Source organism: Dipteris shenzhenensis, chromosome 23 (assembly GCF_047967505.1).
Source record: "Dipteris shenzhenensis isolate YYH24624 ecotype China chromosome 23, Dip_SZ_1.0, whole genome shotgun sequence".
Classification (NCBI taxonomy): Eukaryota; Viridiplantae; Streptophyta; class Polypodiopsida; order Gleicheniales; family Dipteridaceae; genus Dipteris; species Dipteris shenzhenensis.
In genome coordinates this window covers 40439857-40459708 of record NC_141618.1, presented here as the reverse complement: position 1 = coordinate 40459708, position 19852 = coordinate 40439857, and the positions used below count along the sequence as shown (strand labels likewise).

Genomic DNA, 19852 nt, shown 5'->3' with positions numbered 1-19852 from the left:
ATGATGACAACCAAGTCCTAGCTTGCTTGCCAACCCTTATGACTAGGATTGAGGATCATTTCAATGAGCAAATAGATAAAGTTGTAGATATATTATAATTTGAGAGTTATTCCATTTTGAGATATGGAATAGTATATGTGTCACTTTTAAAGATTGCTCTAATAAAATATCCTTTCTTGTGATAGCAATTCAAGAATCTTGGGTGATAAAAACTAAAGGAATCTAGCCATGTTCCTCTATTTGCTTTGGTTGCATAGAAACGGAGTATTTGCTAGCATGATAATATCTACTATATCTATTTCTTAATAATTTGACATTTTCCATTGCCATAAGAAAATATATACATTTTCCCTTTGGAAAAAGACCAATTTCATAATATATTCAAGCCACTATCAAAACAGATACAATATTTTATTCACTCTCTCCCTATGTATACCCTCCTAATGCATTCCCAATGTTCAACCATGCATGTACATACAAAAACAAATCTCAAATGTCTACTTGAAATACATTTCATATACAACCAAGATGTACAAAGAAAACATATATTCAATGTTCAATGGATATACATAGAAGAACCCATGTATTCAGAATAAATATTTGGTACAAGAGTTAGCTATTAGAAGAACATGCTCAACTCCATCTCTATCATGGGTGCCATGGAAAGTTCCCCTTTACACCCAAGTTTACCCAAGCATTTGGTTATGTTAGAAGCTACTTCATTCAATAGGATTTTCTAGTGTCATAATTTCAACTATCAATGCAACTCATGGAGCTCCTAGTGCATCCACCACAAAAAATACCTGCTCTTTGGAAACCCACCCAAGAGCATATACATAAGAGGAAAATGAGTATGAGAAAGGAACCAATGAATCCAAGAGCTCCAAGCCACTTGTAAGGACCAAAATCAATCTTAGCTTTTTTGACAAGATCTTGGTACTCATCTTCTAACTCTAGCAGTTTTGGAGCAGACCTATTGGTTGGTGGGAGGCGTGCCTACTGGTTGCCATGCATGCATGAGGGGGAATTTTTAGGGGAGAATCTAATGTGAAGAGGAAGAGGAGCCACTACATGAATGATCCTAGTTTGTGTGAGGCTGCAAGCTCTATGAATGTAGGATGTAAGCAAGAGGCTGAAAGGTTGTCCAGTGCTGGCTATATTGTATTTTACTAGTAGACTTCCTACAATCGGTGAGTTTCATGAGTTTTGGCTTATGAGTGTGGAGTTCAAAAGCCAAGATATGCAGCTAGGTTTGTTAGGTCTAGGGAGGTGGCTGAGCTCAAAAGAAGTGACATGCACACTATCATAAGGTTGGATCAGGCTCCCTCCCCATACAACAAATTACACATGATGGTGGATTCTCTGGTGTGGCTGAAGGCAAATCGGATGAGGGGAAGAATGCAAAGGATGAGGCTAATTGGAAGATTTTTTGGAGGTGGGGTAGGTAGACTATATAAGATCAAGAGGGGAGCCCGTTGAAAGTGCAAGGAGAAGATTTGGAGGAGGCTTTGTTAGGGAAAGAAGGTGAATTTAAGAATGTTGTTGCAGTCATTGATGGCCCTGACAATGGCTCTCGAAAGAGGAATCACTTGATGCAAACCATAAGAAGTGGCTCTTGGAGGAGAAGTCTTAGAGTGTGCACGTGCAAGAGGCCGGCTCGCAAGACAAGCAACCTCTAAAGGGAGTTTCAAAAATAAAATAATAATATGGCCAAGGTAGTTGGAGGAGGTACAAAAAATAGGTTTAATGTCCTATGAAATGTCTACAAAGTGCTCTCTATGCAATATTTGGAAGAGAGGGAGGTCAGATGTGTCTTCTATCTCATGGAATGTTCAAGGGTGTTGTGGAAAAAAAGAGGGGTTGCCTGACTACGGTTCGTAGTATGGTTGGATTCATTCCAACTTGCATGCTTTCAATTCCATTTTGGATTGGGCTCCCATAGGGCAGGTCTAAGTAGGGATTATTGATTGGGGCCATGTGCTCTCTCTGTGCTCTCAACTTTAGTGAGAAAGAGGACCCTTGATTGCATGTAAGAAATGCTAGAGTTTTTTATTTCATATTTTCTCATTAAACATGCCGACTTTTATTATGTAGAAAATAGGAAAAAAAGATACAAATTTGGCCAACTAAAAAGGGTTCACTACCCATGACCTACGCCATACAGGCACAAAAACTTAACCCAAAAAAAAAAACCCCAACCCCCTCCCTAAACACTAACCCTCAAAAGTCAAATCTTCCTAATTCACACAAAAAGCTTCCCACCAAGGAGTCTTTCTTCCCAATTATTCTCCCAAAGTCCCTCAATGTTTGCTTCACCAGACCGTAGATTCTCTATAGCCAACTCCAACCACACCATTCCTAAACATATACTAAATAGAAAGCGTCACATCAACACGTATATGCTACCAGCACACCGCCGGTGTCGACAGGAGCCCTCGAGTATCCCTAGAATCACCGATTTCCATTTAGTTCGCAAAGGAAATTTGCACATTAGATTGACCTTCCGAATCACTGCTGCCACTGCAAACCACACTCTCCTTGATGCACTACAAGCCTAAAGCAAGAGAATGCAACTCTCTACATAACACTCACTAGAGGACACATATGATTTTGTTTAGACCATTTGGTGGCACAGGCAATCAAATTGATCTCTAAGAGCCCACACCGACTTCCCAATCAGACCTTCTCACGTCCCACAAATGCAACCAATATCTAATACCCTTCTTATGAAGAGATCAAGCCACTTGCAAGTCCATCCAAGCCAAGGATTTATCTTGAAAGATCACTGACCAACTCCACCATACCCCCTCATAAAGGATACCATCTCCCCACAACCCTGTACATCCCTTCCATTTCATAAGAAGATCACACCCTTTCCAAGCATACCCTTTCCATGCATCAACTGTTTCTAGCAAGCCGGCCTGAACCTTGATTTTTCACAAAAAACCAAGAGCATACTTTATCATACCAGCTCAAATACTCCACACACCCACTCCTCCACCCTTCCCCCAGCCTCTAAAAACCATTTGAAATGCTCCACCCAAGGGGCCTACACTTTAAAAACTTTTGGCATCCATTTATTATTCAAAGTTACATTTCTTTTATTAATATATGGGAGCCCCAATCCTCCATTATTCGTAGCTGCCTTCATTGCCTCCCATGGTATGTAATGTCAATTCCCTCTTATCCCCCCTCTTCAGCCAAATGAAACCAAGCAACATTTTTTCAATCTTAGCCTAGTGACTCTGTTGAAACCGCCAAATAGAAGCTGAATAGTCATAGTGGCCATGATAGCAAATGCTTAACAATCAACACCTGATCATTTTATCCCCTTGTAACACCATATCATGGCCGCACCTTATGCCATATCTTTTCTTTAAAGGAGTCAAGAATCAGGGTAAGCCCCACCCCTAAGGAAGCTCCTAAATACTGGAGCACAATCCCTCTTTGCACCCACTTCACAAGCATTTGTCCCAACCACTCAGGAATCACCCTCCAATCATCACTGCACAACCCAAATATTTAATTCCAACTACAAATTGACTTGAAGCCAAGAAAAACCTGTCCAGTACTAGTCACAAATTCTTCACACTCCCTTGTTCCTCCAAAGGCAAAGCCACCATATTGTCTACAAGAAGTTGAAGGCAGAATTGATTAGCAGAGGGAAGGACCATCCCTCTAATCTCCCCTTTGGCTATACCTTCCTTGACTCTACCTTGATCAACTAAATTAAAAGAACAGTGCATAGATCAAATAATAAAATAGCCCAGGGACACCCTTGCGAAATAGACCACTTGAATTCGAACCTCCCTACCACTCTGCCATTTAAACAAAGCACAGTAGCTGCATTGCCAAACAACGTTTTCACGATTATGCAAAATCCTTGACCAACCCCCAATTTATACAACACTGTGAGAATAAAGTCCCATCGGACCCTCTCTGGTATGCTTGATCGAAAGCAAACCCCAACCATACACAATTTTAACCCATGTTAGTACATATTCTAAGGCAAAGGATACATTCAAAATATTCTCAAATAGCTCTTAGATTTGAAAAAACCATTCTATTGCTGTCCACCACTTTAACACAGAGATCTTTGATCCTTCCGACTGTAGGTTTAGCAATAATCTTGTAAGAAGTGTTCAACATAGTTATAGGCCTCCAGTCCCTTACTTGTAACCTATTTTGTCTTTTAAGAATCATTTGAATCAATCCCACATTAATGTCTTCAGCTAAGCGGCCTCTTTCCACAACACAGTTGGCCATATCACAACCAAATCAACCTTTAGTAGCTCCAAAATTCCACATAGAAATTAGCAGTGAGCCCATATAGAATTCAGTAGTGAGGCCATCTGGGCCGGGGAACTTATGAAATTCCAAAGAGTCAAGTGCCTCCCAAATCCCCTTTTCGAAAAAGATCCTTTCGAACCCCACTCTTTGACTAGCATCAACATGAGGGACAAAAATCCTAGTTCACCTCATTGAGAGCATTTCTCCAACCATCATCCTGCTCACCTTTTGACCCAACAATGAGAGTGAATTCCTCGCTAAACACCTCTGTAGCATGCCAAAACTTTGAAATCACATTACCTTGAGCATCTTGCACCTAATCAACCAACTCCCTTTGATGTTTCTTCTTCACACTTTGCATAAAAGACTTAGAAGGATAGTCACCCAGCTTCAATCAAGTAAGCCAACTCTATATTCTTATGCTCTTGGCCTTCCCTACCTCTTCCTTTTTCAATGCCTCCTCAACTTATGTCAACAAGGTCACCAAAATCAAGTCATATAGATTAAGTTTCAAGGCCTTCCTAAGACTAGATTCCATTTCACGGCCTTCCTAAGACTGATGTCTCTATACTCTATTTGCTTCCCGTGTTCAAGTTAGAATCCCAATCTTTGTCAACCTACAAAACAGCACGAATACCTTTGTCCCAACAAGAACATGGATCCAAAATCATAAATGCCTCTTGTCTCCTTTCTCCACACTCTATCCACCTCCTCCCAATATTCCATCCTCTCTAGTAGATCCTTGTTAAACTTATAGGGAATATCTAGGGACCTCCTACCTCTCCTAGAATAGAGAATGACCATAACACCAAACAATGATAAGATAATGCAAAATCTAGTACGACTTTACTACCCAAAGGAGCTCTTAACCACCACCCCTTTTCTGAGACATGAAGTCTGTCCAATGTACGGGCTCTATAATCCTCCCCTTTATGCTTATTGCTCCAGATAAATCCTCCCAAACCCTCTGGGTCAATCTCAACACAATCAATTAATCCCTTATCCAAGCATAAGTCCTCCCACAACTCAGACTCCACACCTCCCAATCCTCTACCCAAATGAGATGTATCCTCCTCGAGCTCCACTCATATTTTAATCCCCTCCTAACATCTAGTTGATCCCATACATATTCAAATTCAAAATCTCTAGCAAAATGGTGACACCCTCTTAAGAGATTTGATAAAGAATTCATTCCAATATGATCCATAGCAAGGCAAATGCCCTCTTTAGCACCACACTTACTTTCTTGTAAGAGCAACACCATAGGAAGTGCTACAAGTCCCAAAACCAAAGCATACCCCACATCAACATTAACATTAGTAGCTTGTCCATGTATCGTGAATATCTCTCGATTTGTATAGGAATCTAATTTACCACCATTTAAAAATGGTGTGATAACAACACACACCTATCACCAACATTGGGTGCTTAACTGTAACTACGTGGTCCTGCAGCATCATTGGTCTACTATTCTCACAAGCTAACCTTACCATTTAGCTAAAAAATGAATCTATGGATGCTCTATATACTTAAGGTGACAACATTGTCTTAAAGTTCAAGGTTCAAATGTTTTATAAAGATTCAATAGGGGTCCTAGGGGAGACAAAAGAATCGCTAACGAGCATCACATAGTGAGATTCGTCATAACATCAAGGTGAACTAAAAACAATTTAACATTTCTTTTTCACCCTACTGAGAGTAAGGGGATTTGTCAAAACTAAGGTAAGTTATTAATGTGAAAACAAGTTCTTGTATAGACCAAAGGTGGCTTGTATACAAAGAGATACCTTGGGATGCCTTAAAAACCTTTGGAACCTAGACATAGAATATTTGATGTTAACTTCCTTGTGGAAATTTGGAGTTATTCAAACACGGTGTAGGAATAAGAAGCCTTGTGGTTTAAGAAAAATGGAATTTGCTTTAAAAACCTTAGGGTGGTGGGACGTGGCCGAGTTGTCAAAATTAATAATAATAAACAAGAGTGCATGAGTATGCGCCTCCTTGTATATTTAGAGCACCTCCTAGTTTTATTTAGAGCTAAAGGTCTAATTAAGCTTGACATAACCTTTCACCTATGCAACCTTATTGGAAATTCACAAAAGACGAATCCAACTTCCCTCCTATGCTACTACGGTATGACTCACATTCATCCACCCCTTATAGTTAATGTATTTGCAATACCACTAGCTTTCTACCAAGTTAGAAAGGGAACTTGCCTTTCACAAACCAGCAGGTGCCTATGTGGCATCCTACAAGCGTCCATGCTAAAATATTTTTCATTCAGCAGTCAAAGGTCGCCCGAATGATGCACAATTTCTACCAATCAACTTAGAGGACAATGGCGCTTTGCAGAAGGTATTCGCCCAAGGGCAATATGTGAATTTGCCATGCCTAGAAACCACAAAAACTCGTGCCCAAGGACTTCTTGGAGCAAGAGTGAGCAAGTGCACATTAATACAATGGTTAGCTGCACTTTGGGATGCAAACAACAAGCAGACGATTTTTTTCAGTGTGTCACTGCGTTGGGTTATTCCAAGGCAGTTTTAGCTTGGTTTGTATATGATCTTCACAAAAAGCGAGTGTTTCAAAAAATCGCATGTGGAAATTCACAAGGAGAAACCGATTCTCTACTATAGCACTACCTCTATGAGCCTGTTGATGGGGGAAGGGTGGTTTGCTAACCCCTGTCCCTCTCAAGGCTAATGGTCACAATTGGTTTTTGGCCTGGCCGTAGGAAAGGCTGTAGTGATCGGTTGGTTTGGTAGAGATGATAAAATGCTATTTTTGGCATTGTAATTTTGTTCTCATCCAATTGGTGCTTGCTATTTTTGTCCCCATTTTTTTCTCCCCCTTTCTCTCTCTTCTTCTTCTTCTTCTTCTTCTTCTTCTTCTTCCAAGGCAGCTATTTTTGTCCTCATCCAATTGGTGCTTGCTATTTTTGTCCCCATTTTTTTCTCCCCCTTTCTCTCTCTCTCTCTTCTTCCTCTTCTTCTTCTTCTCTCTCTCTCTCTCAGCTTCCAGGGTAGGCCTTTTTGAATGTATTCAACTTGTTCTGCTAGCAAGGGCCCGAGGAGCAACCAAGTGTTCTTTCGAAAACCACCACGCATGAACCCAAATTGAAATTTGGAGTCCACGTGGTTTGCAAACCGCCCCCTTGGCATGAACAAGCTCAAAGGAAGAAATGCAAACCACCCTCTTGGCACAAAGGAAGCAGTGCTAACAAAATGTGAATCCTCTGTGTCTATAAGCTGTCAAAGCTTAAGAGCACCCACATCTCCGAGAACAAGACCGTAGGAGTAGCAAAGCTTCCATGCTCAAAATGGAAGAAGCTGACGATGAGGAAGACGAGGAGGAAGACGGTTTGAGCTCCGCTTGCTGGATCTTCCTTTATCTCACCTCTTTCTCTCTTCTTGTTTAACTTTCCTTTCTGCTTGGTTATGGGCCCTCAGCTCAGACTTCCCCTCTGCCGCCGCTCCTTTGGTGCAGACAGAGCTGGAAATGCACTCCACAGTTGGTTGCCACAATTAACGGACATCAAGGAGGATGAAAATTTAAATGGGCTTACACTGTTTCAGACCAACAATTTGATACATATGTATGTGAACCGTGGGAGCATGGCGGATGCTTGCCGGGTGTTTGCCTCCATGCCCAGGCACGATGTGGTGTCATGGAACATTATGATCCTGGGCCATGCCAAGCATGATGAGGGTGCGCGGGCTTTGGAGCTGTATGAACGGATGCACCAGGAAGGTGTGCAACCAAGCCAACGAACTTTTGTTGCTGCATTGAAGGCTTGCAGTAGCCTGGCAGCACTCGATGAGGGGAGGCAAGTTGACGTTACATATGTGAAAATAAGATGCCTTGCAAAGGGTAGAGCCATACATTCCCAAGTAGCAAAGAGGGCATTTGAATCAGATGTATTTGTGGGAACCACCTTGGTACATATGTATGCAAAATGTGGTAGCATGGAGGATGCGCAGCGTGTGTTTGATGAACAGCCTAATCCTAATGTGGTTACATGGACTACCATGATCCTCGGTTATGCTGAGCGAGAAGAAAGTGCGCTGGCTTTAGAATTGTATGCACAAATGCACCAGAAAGGTGTCCAACCGAATGATCGGACCTTTGTTGGTGCATTGAAGGCTTGTGGTTGCCTGGCAGCACTGGAAGAGGGAAAACAAGTTGATGGAAATTTGGTGAAAACAGGATGCCTTGTGAAAGGCAGAGATATTCACTTCCAAGTAGTAAAGAGTGGCTTTGAGTCTGATGTATTTGTGGAAAACACCTTGGTGAATATGTATGCGAAATGCGGTAGCATGGAGGATGCAAAATGTGTCTTTGAAACACTGGCTTACCCTAACATGGTTTCGTGGAATGCCATGATCCTGGGGTATGCTCAGCAGGAAGAGGGAGCACTGGCTCTGGAGTTGTATGCACAGATGCACCAGGAAGGTGTTAACACATGTGATCGAACCTTTGTCTTTGCATTGAAGGCTTGCAGTAGCTTGGCAGCACTGGAAGAGGGGAAGCAAGGTGACGATAAATCTGCAAAAAAAGGATGCCTCGAGAAAGGGAGAGCGATCCACTCCCAAGCAATAAAAAGTGGCTGTGAGTCAGATGTGTATGTTGGAACCACCTTGGTGGACATGTACACAAAGTGTTTAAGTCTGGAGGATGCACAGTGTGTCTTTGATGAATTGCCTTGCCGCGATGTTGCCTCTTGGAATGCTATGATTCTAGGGTATGCCCAACAGGAAGAGGGTGCTCGGGCTTTGGAATCATATGCACAGATGCACCGGGAAGGTGTGCAACCATGTGAAAGGACCTTTGTTGCCATATTGAAAGCTTGCAGTAGCCTCGCAGCACCAGAACAGGGAAAGCAAGTTGATGGGAAAGTTGAGATGACAGGATGCCTGAAGAAAGGTAGATCCATCCACTCCCATGTAGTAAAGATTGGATTTGAGTCGGAGGTATTTGTGGGAAACATCTTGGTGGATATGTATGCCAAATGTGGGATCCTTGAGGATGCGAGACGTGTTTTTGATGCATTGCCTCATCATGATGTGGTTTCCTGGAATGCCATGATCTTAGGGTATGCCCAGCAAGAAGAGGGTGCGCAAGCTTTGGAGTTATATACAAAAATGCATAAAAAAGGTGTCCAATTGTGTGAACGAACCTATGTTGGTGCATTAAAGGCTTGCAGTAGCCTGCCAAAGTCTTGTAGTAGCATGGCAGGACTGGAAGACGAGAAGGAAGTTGACAAGAAATTTGAGAAAAGCGGATGTCCGGAGAAAGGTAGAGTCATCCACTCTGAAGTTGTAAAGAATGGCTTAGAGTTAAATATATTCGTAGGGAATACCTTGGTCGATATGTATGCAAAATGTGGGAGCCTGGAGGATGCACGGCGTGTCTTTGACGAATTTGCTCATCGTGATGTGGTTTCCTGGAATGCTATGATCCAGGGCTATGCTACAGAAGAAGAAAACCAGGAGGCTTTTAGACTTTATGCACTGATGCAAGAGCAAGGCCTGACACCAAATTGTCTTACCTTTGTTGCCATTCTGAAAGCTTGTGGCAACACAGCAGCTCTAAAAACTACAAAGGAACTCCATTCTCAAATTAGCAGGGTTGGTTTTGCGACTACTGCAATTGTAGCAGTTAGTCTTATTGACGTATATGGTAGATGTGGGAGCATGGTTGATGCTCAACTGTTGTTCGATGCCTTGCCCACAAAGGATGTTGTACCATGGAATGCATTGGTTGCGGGCTATGCCCGGCAGGGAGAGAGTGAAGTTGTGTTTCGTTTGTTTAAGAGAATGAGGCACGAGGGTATACAGCCAGATGAAGTCACATTTCTTAGTATTCTCACGGTATGCAGTCATGTGGGTTTAGTGGACAAGGCTCAGAACTACTTTCATTCTATGATCAAACAGTACCGCATTACCCCTGCTCTTGGGCACTGTGCTTGCATGATTGATCTCCTTGGCCGTGCAGGCCAACTGGATGAGGCAGTGGCGATGGTGGAGAAGATGCCTTTCCAACCTAATGCTGTTATTTGGTTGACTATATTGGGAGCTTGTCGGAAATGGAAAAATGTAGATGTTGGTAAGCATGCCTTTGAACATGTGGTGAAATTAGATGACAAAATTCCTGCAGCATATGTCCTGATGGCAAACATATATGCAGATGCTCACATGCACGATGAGTATGACAGAGTCCAGGTAATGAGAAAGAATGCTCAAGCATGGAAGAAGCCAGGAAAGAGCTGGTGGACTGACCTTAGTGGACAGGTGCATGCTTTTGTGGTGGGGGATAGGAGCCATCCTCAAACCACAGATATATCTGCAAAGGTGAAGGGTCTTTCTTTTATATTGAAGGAGGAAGGATGTTCGTCCCATCTGGAGGGTGTGCTACAAGATACATGTAATGATGAGAAAGAAGAAATACTGTGTGGGCACAGTGAGAACCTGGCCATTGCGTGTGCCCTAATCAATACACCTGAGGGAACACCCATACGCATTGTAAAAAATCTGAGGGTTTGTGGTGATTGTCACAAGGTGACCGCTCTTATATCACTGATAGAACGGCGAAATATTATTTGCAGAGATGCAAATCGTATTCATGATTACAAGGAAGGAAAGTGTTCTTGTGGGAACTATTGGTAGCTACATTTCCTTTTATTTCTGTTTGGAGCATGGAGTCCAATGTGCTGACTTGTGAAGTTTGCTGGCAAGGGCAACCTTTTACCATATCAGATTGCTCTATAGTCAAGTGATTCTGGCGATTTAGCTGGATCATTGCTCACATCAAATGTTACAGTCCTGTATGATAGTTCAAAGATGCCCCTTTAACATGAGAGCATTTGGACAAAATTGCGATGAAGACCACCTCCTTGGCAATCTGGGGAAATTTTGGTTCAAGACAGCCGGTGCTAGAGACAGGGAGTCAACTATCTTAGATTCTCTATCCAAGGTGGTACTCCATATGAGACCAGTGCTGTCAAATAGTAACACTAGGTACCAATTATGTGAGTTGCTAAGCCTATTGGAAAGCCAAAGTACATGATGGATCCCAAAAGTGCAGAACAGATAAGAGAGAAAGTTGACCAAATACCCTCAGTAGGCTTGAAAAATAACAAAGAATGGTTAGAGGAATTGGAAGTTGTGTGTATGAATGGCCGCAAGCTAAGGGAACAAATCTCTTGAACCCTTTCCTATCACATTTATATATGGTTGATGGTCTTAGGGCGCGAGCTGTATGGACGGGTAGAGCGCATGTAACAGACCTTCATGGCCCACAAGGATCAACAAAAAATGGGTTTCATGACAAACCGCTTCATTAACAGAAGTTGATCTACCTCTCCAATGATTCCTGGTCAATACATTCCAAGGTCATAGACTGAATATTTGGCTATATCCAAAGGTAGCATGCAAGTTGACTAGTACTGTTTGAAAGTAACCAATTTCCAATCGGTTACAGTAATGAAATTGGCAAGCTTAGCACAATCCTTATATAGTCTAAACACTCACTGGCCCTTCTATTACAGATAATTACAATTGGAATGCATGTGTGGAGTGGAGGAGGTTTTAAACCATTGTACAGCTGTCAAAATAAATGCAGAAAGGCACATTTGTGGAATTGGGAGATGAGGAAATTTTTATACACCATGCTTGTGCAAACAGTGGTTCTCTGTGGATGTCCAGCTTGTTGGAAAAGGATAGAAACAATGCACTAACGCTTTATCATAGGCAAGTTGGAGTTATGAGGCAGACACCATATCCCATCCTGTTAGCTGAAACAGGTATGATACTACTAGAAGGTGAAGCACTATGCCATTATATGGGATACCTCAACAAGGTTAGAAGAAGCAAGACACCTTCATAAGTTGAGAAACTCACAAAGGTACATTGCTTCTCAACCGAATGTTGATGGAAGATTTGACAGCTTCGAACTTCCATAAGAAGAGCTAGTTTGATGGGGATCCACATCTCTACCTCAAACCATTGACTAGAACTCGTCTCTTGAGCTTTGGAGCTTTCTACAAAGCAAGCGATTAAAGTCGTACTTGGCAAGCAAGAAATTACATGTGTGAGCAGATTGGGGCATGCACAATTCAAAAACTAACAAACAGGTAAGCAAGTCAAATGGACAAGAGATGAGTCATGACATGATTTGTTTACATGAGAAATATGAAAACAAAGAAGAGTCGTCTAGATTTGGCCAAACAACTTAGTATTCCTCAAAACAAAGTTGGGGTGTATAATTAAGAATCACCCATCCCACAAGCCTAATATTTAAAGATTATTTTAATTAATTCGACCTACTTCTACAAGTGAAATAGGTGGATGTGGTAATGATCCATTTACTCATGAGAGAGAGAGAGAGAAATTCTAAAAAGAAGGCAGGCAATTACTACGACGATATACACCGTATTTCACAAGGGAAGTGACAAAGTAGCACCTTGGGGTTGCAAAGCATGGTCCAAGAGATTGCTTTGTGGTCCACCTTACCATGCTTCTATGGGTATGTTTGTCACTTTTGTTTACTAGATTTTGATTCCATCATATAAGAATAATGAGAGTACTAGAAATTGACTTTAATACTTTGTTAACAAGACTTCGTGTCCATGATGTATGCTAGTATTTGTCAATAAGCCTTTGCATTCAATGTATACATATGCGCAATTTGATAAATAACCCCCTCATGGCTCTCATCTAATCCCTCCATTACTTTGTTGATCTATACTTCCCATCTACCTATTCTAAAGGCCCTTAATCTAAATAAATTATTCCATACATATAGCTTAACCTAAGGAGAAATGTAGAAGGCCTTTATTTTTCAATTGAAGTATTCAATTGATTTCTTATGTGTAAAGGTGTGTAAACGAGGCCAAGGGGATAGCTTAGAAATTTCCATGCAAGGGGAAAATTTGAACTCAAGACACCCCTTACGCACAAATAAGGTCTTACTAATGAAAGACAAAGAGTAAAAGAATTTTGAATTTATACCCTCATAAATGTTACAAGAGTGAAGAGAGGCCCTCCCCTCACAAATAGAGGCACGTCCTCATTAATCACTCTTCCCTTTACTCGTCCCCTTGCCTTTCCATCCCTCTAGTCCTCCCTTTTCAACTAATTAATACATTTTTTAATTCTTTTCAACTTGGAGACCATGGATGATTTTTTCAAGTTAGTTTCGTTAAGAAGATAAAATTTTATATTGGTGTCGAAAGTTTGTATGCCCTAATAAAAATAAATGTTTCAAACATTTGCTAAAATTTGAAAATTTTATGTTACAAAATTTAAAGTTTCGCCAGGATTTACATTTTTTCCTTCAAAATTTACAGGAAAATATATAAAAATGTACTACATTCAACTAATTTTGTGAAGCTAAAAAAATAATGTTGAAAACTTTCGTCAAGATTTTATATTAATATATTGGCATAGCTTCGATAAAAACATCCCTATTGGAGACCTATTAAGGAATTCTTCACATTGATGTCTCTATGTGTACCTTACACATCTTTTTTGAGGGTGAATTCATGTTGTTTAATATTACAGAATCACTATCCCAAAACGGGATGTGGAAAATACATCACGAGAAGATCTCTCTCTCTCTCTCTCTCTCTCTCTCTCTCTCTCTCTCTCTCTCTCTCTCACACACACACACACACACACACACATGTTTATCTTATGGTTTGCAATTATGTGTATATTTCCAAGGCTCTACACGGATGTCTATATGTTGTAATGGCTTAATCATCTTGTCGTTGTTGCATGCAAAGCTTGAGATTACCCGAACTGATCAATAAATGGCTGGTTGACCGTGGTGAACTAGATCATGTCGTTTCAAAGACCCGTAGTCCCCGACTATTAAAGCCAAGCACCAGAATCTGTCCACGAATGTGAGTGTAGGGTATTAGGTGAGCCAAAGATTCTTCCATGAGGTACAAGAGCAATTGGATGGAGTGAGGTTTCAAGCTTTACTTATGATAGTCAGCCTAAGCATTTACGAGTTAGTATCCCTAGCCGATATGAGCATAGAGACAAGCTAGATGTGGCGTACCAGCAAATTGAGCATATGAAAAAGTAAGCGGGCATGAAGTAAATTGGCTCCTTATGAGCCACAAACTTACCTAAGAAAATACCGCGACCTGCGTGCGACCGTGCACTTTATGTGTGTGTTTACAAAATATATGCAAAACAATTCTCTACATTGTTAAACTTTAAGCCAACAAATTAATTCAATTCAAATCAAATTCTAAGCATCATTTTATATAACTGTACAATGCTTCAAATTGTCATGCAGTATTTTGATTGAATGGTAAGTTTCTTTTTCTAGTACTATCTTTACAAAAATTTCAAAAAATCTAGCTATCAATTGAAATAACATTGATGATATAAATACACCAATATACTCATTGAACTTTGTGACATTTGTCTTATTAAGTGAAGGAGAGATACTAACCTGCCACCATCCAACATAACATTTTGTTAGAACAATGCATGTTATAATGGGAAGGAAGGTTTAGAGCACATCCCCTTAGTTGTTATTTATGTCACAACTAAGTAAAACAAAAATTCACAATTAACGAGGTTATGCCTAGTGTTCGATTATATCTTGTCAAGTCTTTTGACATTGCAATGAAATATTACTAGGTATGCCCATTTGTATGTGTCATCAAAGGTACATTGTACAATGCCATTTTGTTGTTTTGTTTGAAGTACAAGTTGTTGAAGAGTGTAGTTGTCGTCACCGGTTAAGATGTATTTCCCAATATGACAACACATCTCTTTCTTATTAAATGATTTTTTGAAAGGTGCAACCTGCAAATAAGCATCCCAAAACTTTTGGTTGTACACATCCACTGTATCTCCTGCATCCATATGCAAATTGTCCCAATCTTGAAGAACATGATCTCTAAACTATTTAGGCATAAACTGCTGGTAGAAGGCTTTTTTGAAGTCCTTAAAATTCCAATCTATTAGTTGCTCATATTCAATTATGGCTATGTGCTATAATCAACTACTTTTTTATGAACAAAACACAGAACCGTATTGTAAAACCAAGGAAAAACTCTAACATATTTAAAAAAGACCAAGTCTAGCATTGTGTGTGTGTGTATGTGTGAACCTATATAAGTATAACTCAATACATGACTATATATATATGACTATATATATATATAGATAAAGATATAGATATAGATATATATAAAACTATCTAACTATAAGCAAACCAAGAGGTACATATACAATAATAAATTCCATATATATGCAACTTAAACATATATATATATATCGATATTAAGTGTAGTTCCAATAAAGACGACTACCTTTTCAAATCTATTATAATAAATTTAACACAAGAAACTTCAATAAATGAATCTAATTTATCCTATTTTGACCATACACATAAATTTAACAATTAGAATAATGTATTAGTAATTTTGGGGAAATCCCAATTCTCACATTTTAAAAAAATCTCAAAAATCAAAGGCAATTTGTTTGATTTGGAAGGAAATTAATAGAAAAATCATATATGTGAAGATGTATTTGAGTTTTTATTTGTCCAAACATTATATCATTCCATTAAAATATTGAGAATATTCTATCTTGAGAAGTTTGCATGTGAATTACGAATTTAAATCAAATTTTTGAATCCAAACATGCTCATATAATCTTCGTGCATTGTGAATCCAAACATTGTGATTTTTCTTAAGATAAAGGTGGTGTTAAGCAACAACTTTGATATTCAAATTTGATTCACCGATCTTAAAACATATTAAATGAAAATATATCTAAGAGTTTGGACAGCAACAAACCATAACATATCAGCATGTAAAACATCACGTTTGTCTTCAATCCTTGGTGGTACTCTAGAGTCATATACATACATAACATTTGTCCTCGTTTAACAATGAATTGAGGTATTGATGAGTCCAGCTACATTCCCATACAACACACCTCCCACAATGTATTGTGTATCCTCTTGTGGTGTAACATTTGGATCTGCACGGAGGCCATAGGTCCTAAACCCTGGAAGATAAGAGTAGAGAGTAATCCAAATATTGTAATCACACTTTGGGCCATTGTCTATCATAAGGTATTTGTTTGCTTTGACATCCATATGTATAAACAAGCCATAACTTGCTCCTGAAATCGATGATGTCTTCACTTCGAATTGAACGCCATTGAGCTTGAATATAGAAGCGATTGGTATCGCGAGATCTTGATCCTACAAGCCATTCACCTTAGGATCAAATTGAAGAATTAGTTTATTCTTCACTTCTTCCAACAAATAAGAAATTAATATGAGTAATTACCACTCTCAAAGATTTATTGCATGTTTAATCCAAGTGAAGCTTGCAGTCTTGTTATGTAGAAGTTCCAATGATATTCGATTGCTTACACATCAGTCAAAGAATTATGCCGCTTTATCCTCTTCAAGAGGTCTAGTCTAGAAGAATCCAAAGTAGCTTGAACTATTTTAAGCTCCTACTCTTGGACCTTTGATGATTGTTCCTTATCTGGCTCACAAGTATCTCCACTGTGATTGCTATGTTGGGCGATCTAAAAATGATTGAACTGGTCAAACCAATCTTTTTGCTTGGAACAGATTCCTCCATGAAGTTTTTTATGTACTTAGTAGTGAACTCCTCCCATTCCAAAATCATTCCTTTGAAATACGCTAACTGATGATGATGATTGGTATGTATTGGTTCATTGCCATAACAGTCAAGCTTGATAATATTTCTTATATCGGACACATCTCTCAATCGAAGGAGATAAGGGAGAAGTTCAATTTTCAATATGTCATCAATGTCATATGTATAAAGAATACTGGATACATATAATTTTTTCAAGGTTTACACATCCCTTAAACGGACAATCGTCACAATAAGCAAGGTATTATTGGGATTGAATTCTTTATCGTTTGCACAAATAGCAAGCAAGGACTTAGACATACATTCAACATATAGCTTTTCTGGTCTATATAACATCTCTGTAAGTGGTCTATAGCATTGCTCTTGGCCCATTATTTTGTAGAATGTAAATTGTCTCTTGTAGCCTTCTCCATCAAATTAACCATGTAATTAGTTCATGTAGTTGACCATATGCCCACATGAAAGTGCTCAAACAATCTATCAAGAACTGAGCATAACCATTTCAAAGCACAATCCATGTTTTCTTCCAAATCTGTATGCTTTTGTGATTATTGGAAGGTTTAATGGACTTGAGGATAAAATTTCCATTCAGGTCAACTACAAGTAATTTCTTTGTTCTCATAGATGGAGAACATTGCACTTGTTCCATTGACTCATCACATTTTTCTCTGTGTGGTATTTCTATATGCAAGGGATTTCCATGTTTCATGGCATGAGAAAGTATCAAGGTGTGAAGTTAGGATTCATTTTTTTAAAAGTAAATAAAATGCCGATTTATATTAACTTGTCAAAAAAAGAGAGTCGTTTTTACATCAAAAGTTCTATCTGCCCCATATCAGGGGTAAGTAGTAATGTGAGAGGAAGCAGGGGATTTCAATTTTCAAAAGGAGTCATGCCGAGCAAGGCCAAACATTAGCTACATTAGTTCATATCTTCCTTTGGGATGATGTGAGTAATAACTCTGATAACAACATCACCCAGAATATGCATGTAGGGGCACGAGTGTCTACGCTTCTGAACCTTCCCCAAGAGTTCTCTGTGGGGTCACTGCAGGGACTGGAGAAATTGTTCTCTTGACATATTCTCGTTGCACACTTTAGCAGAGGCTCTCACATGGTTAGCACGTGAAACATGTCTCTTGAAGAGGGTTGGGCATGGTGGGGCTCTTTGCAGTTTTGGGGGGGGATAAAATTTATGAGCTTGAGTACACATCGTGCCTCAATGCTCTCATTAGGAGAAGGAGAAGGACTAATAATGAATTTTTTCAAGTTAGTTTTGTTAAGAAGCTAAACTTTTATATTGGTGTCAAAAGTTTGTATGCCCTAATAAAAATAAATGTTTGAAACATTCGCGAGGATTTGAAACTTTTATGCAGAGAAATGTAAAGTTTCACCAAGATTTACATCGTTTCCTTCAAAATTCAAAAGAAAATATATTAAAAAGGTACTACACTCTACTAATACTATGAAACTAAAAAAATGATCTTAAAAACTTTTGCCAAGATTTTATATTAATATATAAGCATAGCTTCGATAAAAACATCCTTGATTTCCATACACAACATCTAAATTCATATCTACATAGATGTCATATAAAAATATAAAGAATACAACTCAAAAGTGAATTCTATGTTACATTTTCAAATAGAAGATTGGTTTCAAAGCCGATCTTAGCATCTCCTAGTCCACTAAGTGGGAGATGTTAAGATTGACTTTAAAATCAATCTTCATATGTCATCTCACTCTCATGCTCCATTGTGTAAAAGATCATAAAATCAGTTTATGACCGCGATCTTAGCCTCTAATTCTTTACCAAGGTTGAAGACCAAAATAGGTTTTAAAACCAATCATATTCTCTCATTGTTGATGCAAGATTATGGACTAAATTCAATGAGAGTTCTTGGTTACATAATAATATAAGTACTTGCAACATTTACATGAATGATTCAACGTTGAAGACTTAATCAATTTAAAAGAGGCACTATAGAAATAACAAAATAAGATTTATTTGTAATTAAAGAGATATATTTACATAAATGCCTATGAAACCACAACAAAAGAACATTTTTGGTCCTAGTTTTTTAGTGCTCTTTGCTTGATTGATTTCTCCCAATTTACCAAAAGTGGAAACTTGTGTTGTGCTCATCTCTTGGACAAATACCTCACCCTTTTGATTTGGTACTTTTTTCTTGACATATCTATGCATGATTTCCATCCATCCTTGGAAGAGATCATCTGAACATATAATCATTATGTGATTGGTGTCCTTTAGTAGTGCCAGATTTAGGCTTCTCTAGTCTCACAAATATAACCCACTGACTCCATAGTTACTTTAATTGCTCTGCGTGCATCCATCATGTTATTCTGAAGTTACTCATTGGCCCTTTGTGAAAGTATATGACACATTTTATTTGGGCAATTTACAACTATATTTGCAACTCTTCTTGCATAAACTCCTTTTATTTGTTGAACTACTAGGAAGTCACTCAATTGCAAAACTTTAGCTACTTCGATTGAGTGGTTCCCTAATAGCACCCAATAAGAGAATGTGTATATGTGTTTAGATGACACTTTGGTGAGTGGAAAATTGGTTTTTGGGTCATATGGCATCACATTTGCTTTTGTGGAGCAGTCCCTTGGATTCATATAGAATCCTTTGACTAGGTTGCAAACATGTTGTTCCATGAGGGGCCTATACATGTAATCAATTGGTGCTTGTGTACAATTTGTAAGAGGGAATGTTGACACATACAATGAAACTACTAAGCCTTTCAAGAAGGTCCACTTGTTCATTAAAAGAATGATTCTTTGGACTTTAAAGATGGCAGGCATGTTGTAGGAGTAGATAACGGTATAGTAGGTCAAGAAGGTGACGAGGCCATCTTCATCCAGGTTG

General features: G+C 39.1%; 1 pseudogene; it reads left to right on the top strand.

Annotated features, from left to right (window-relative positions):
• Positions 1 to 7256: 7256 nt before the first annotated feature.
• LOC147887374 (putative pentatricopeptide repeat-containing protein At3g11460, mitochondrial pseudogene) lies at positions 7257 to 11920 on the top strand (annotated as a pseudogene).
• The last annotated feature ends 7932 nt before the right edge of the window (positions 11921 to 19852 follow it).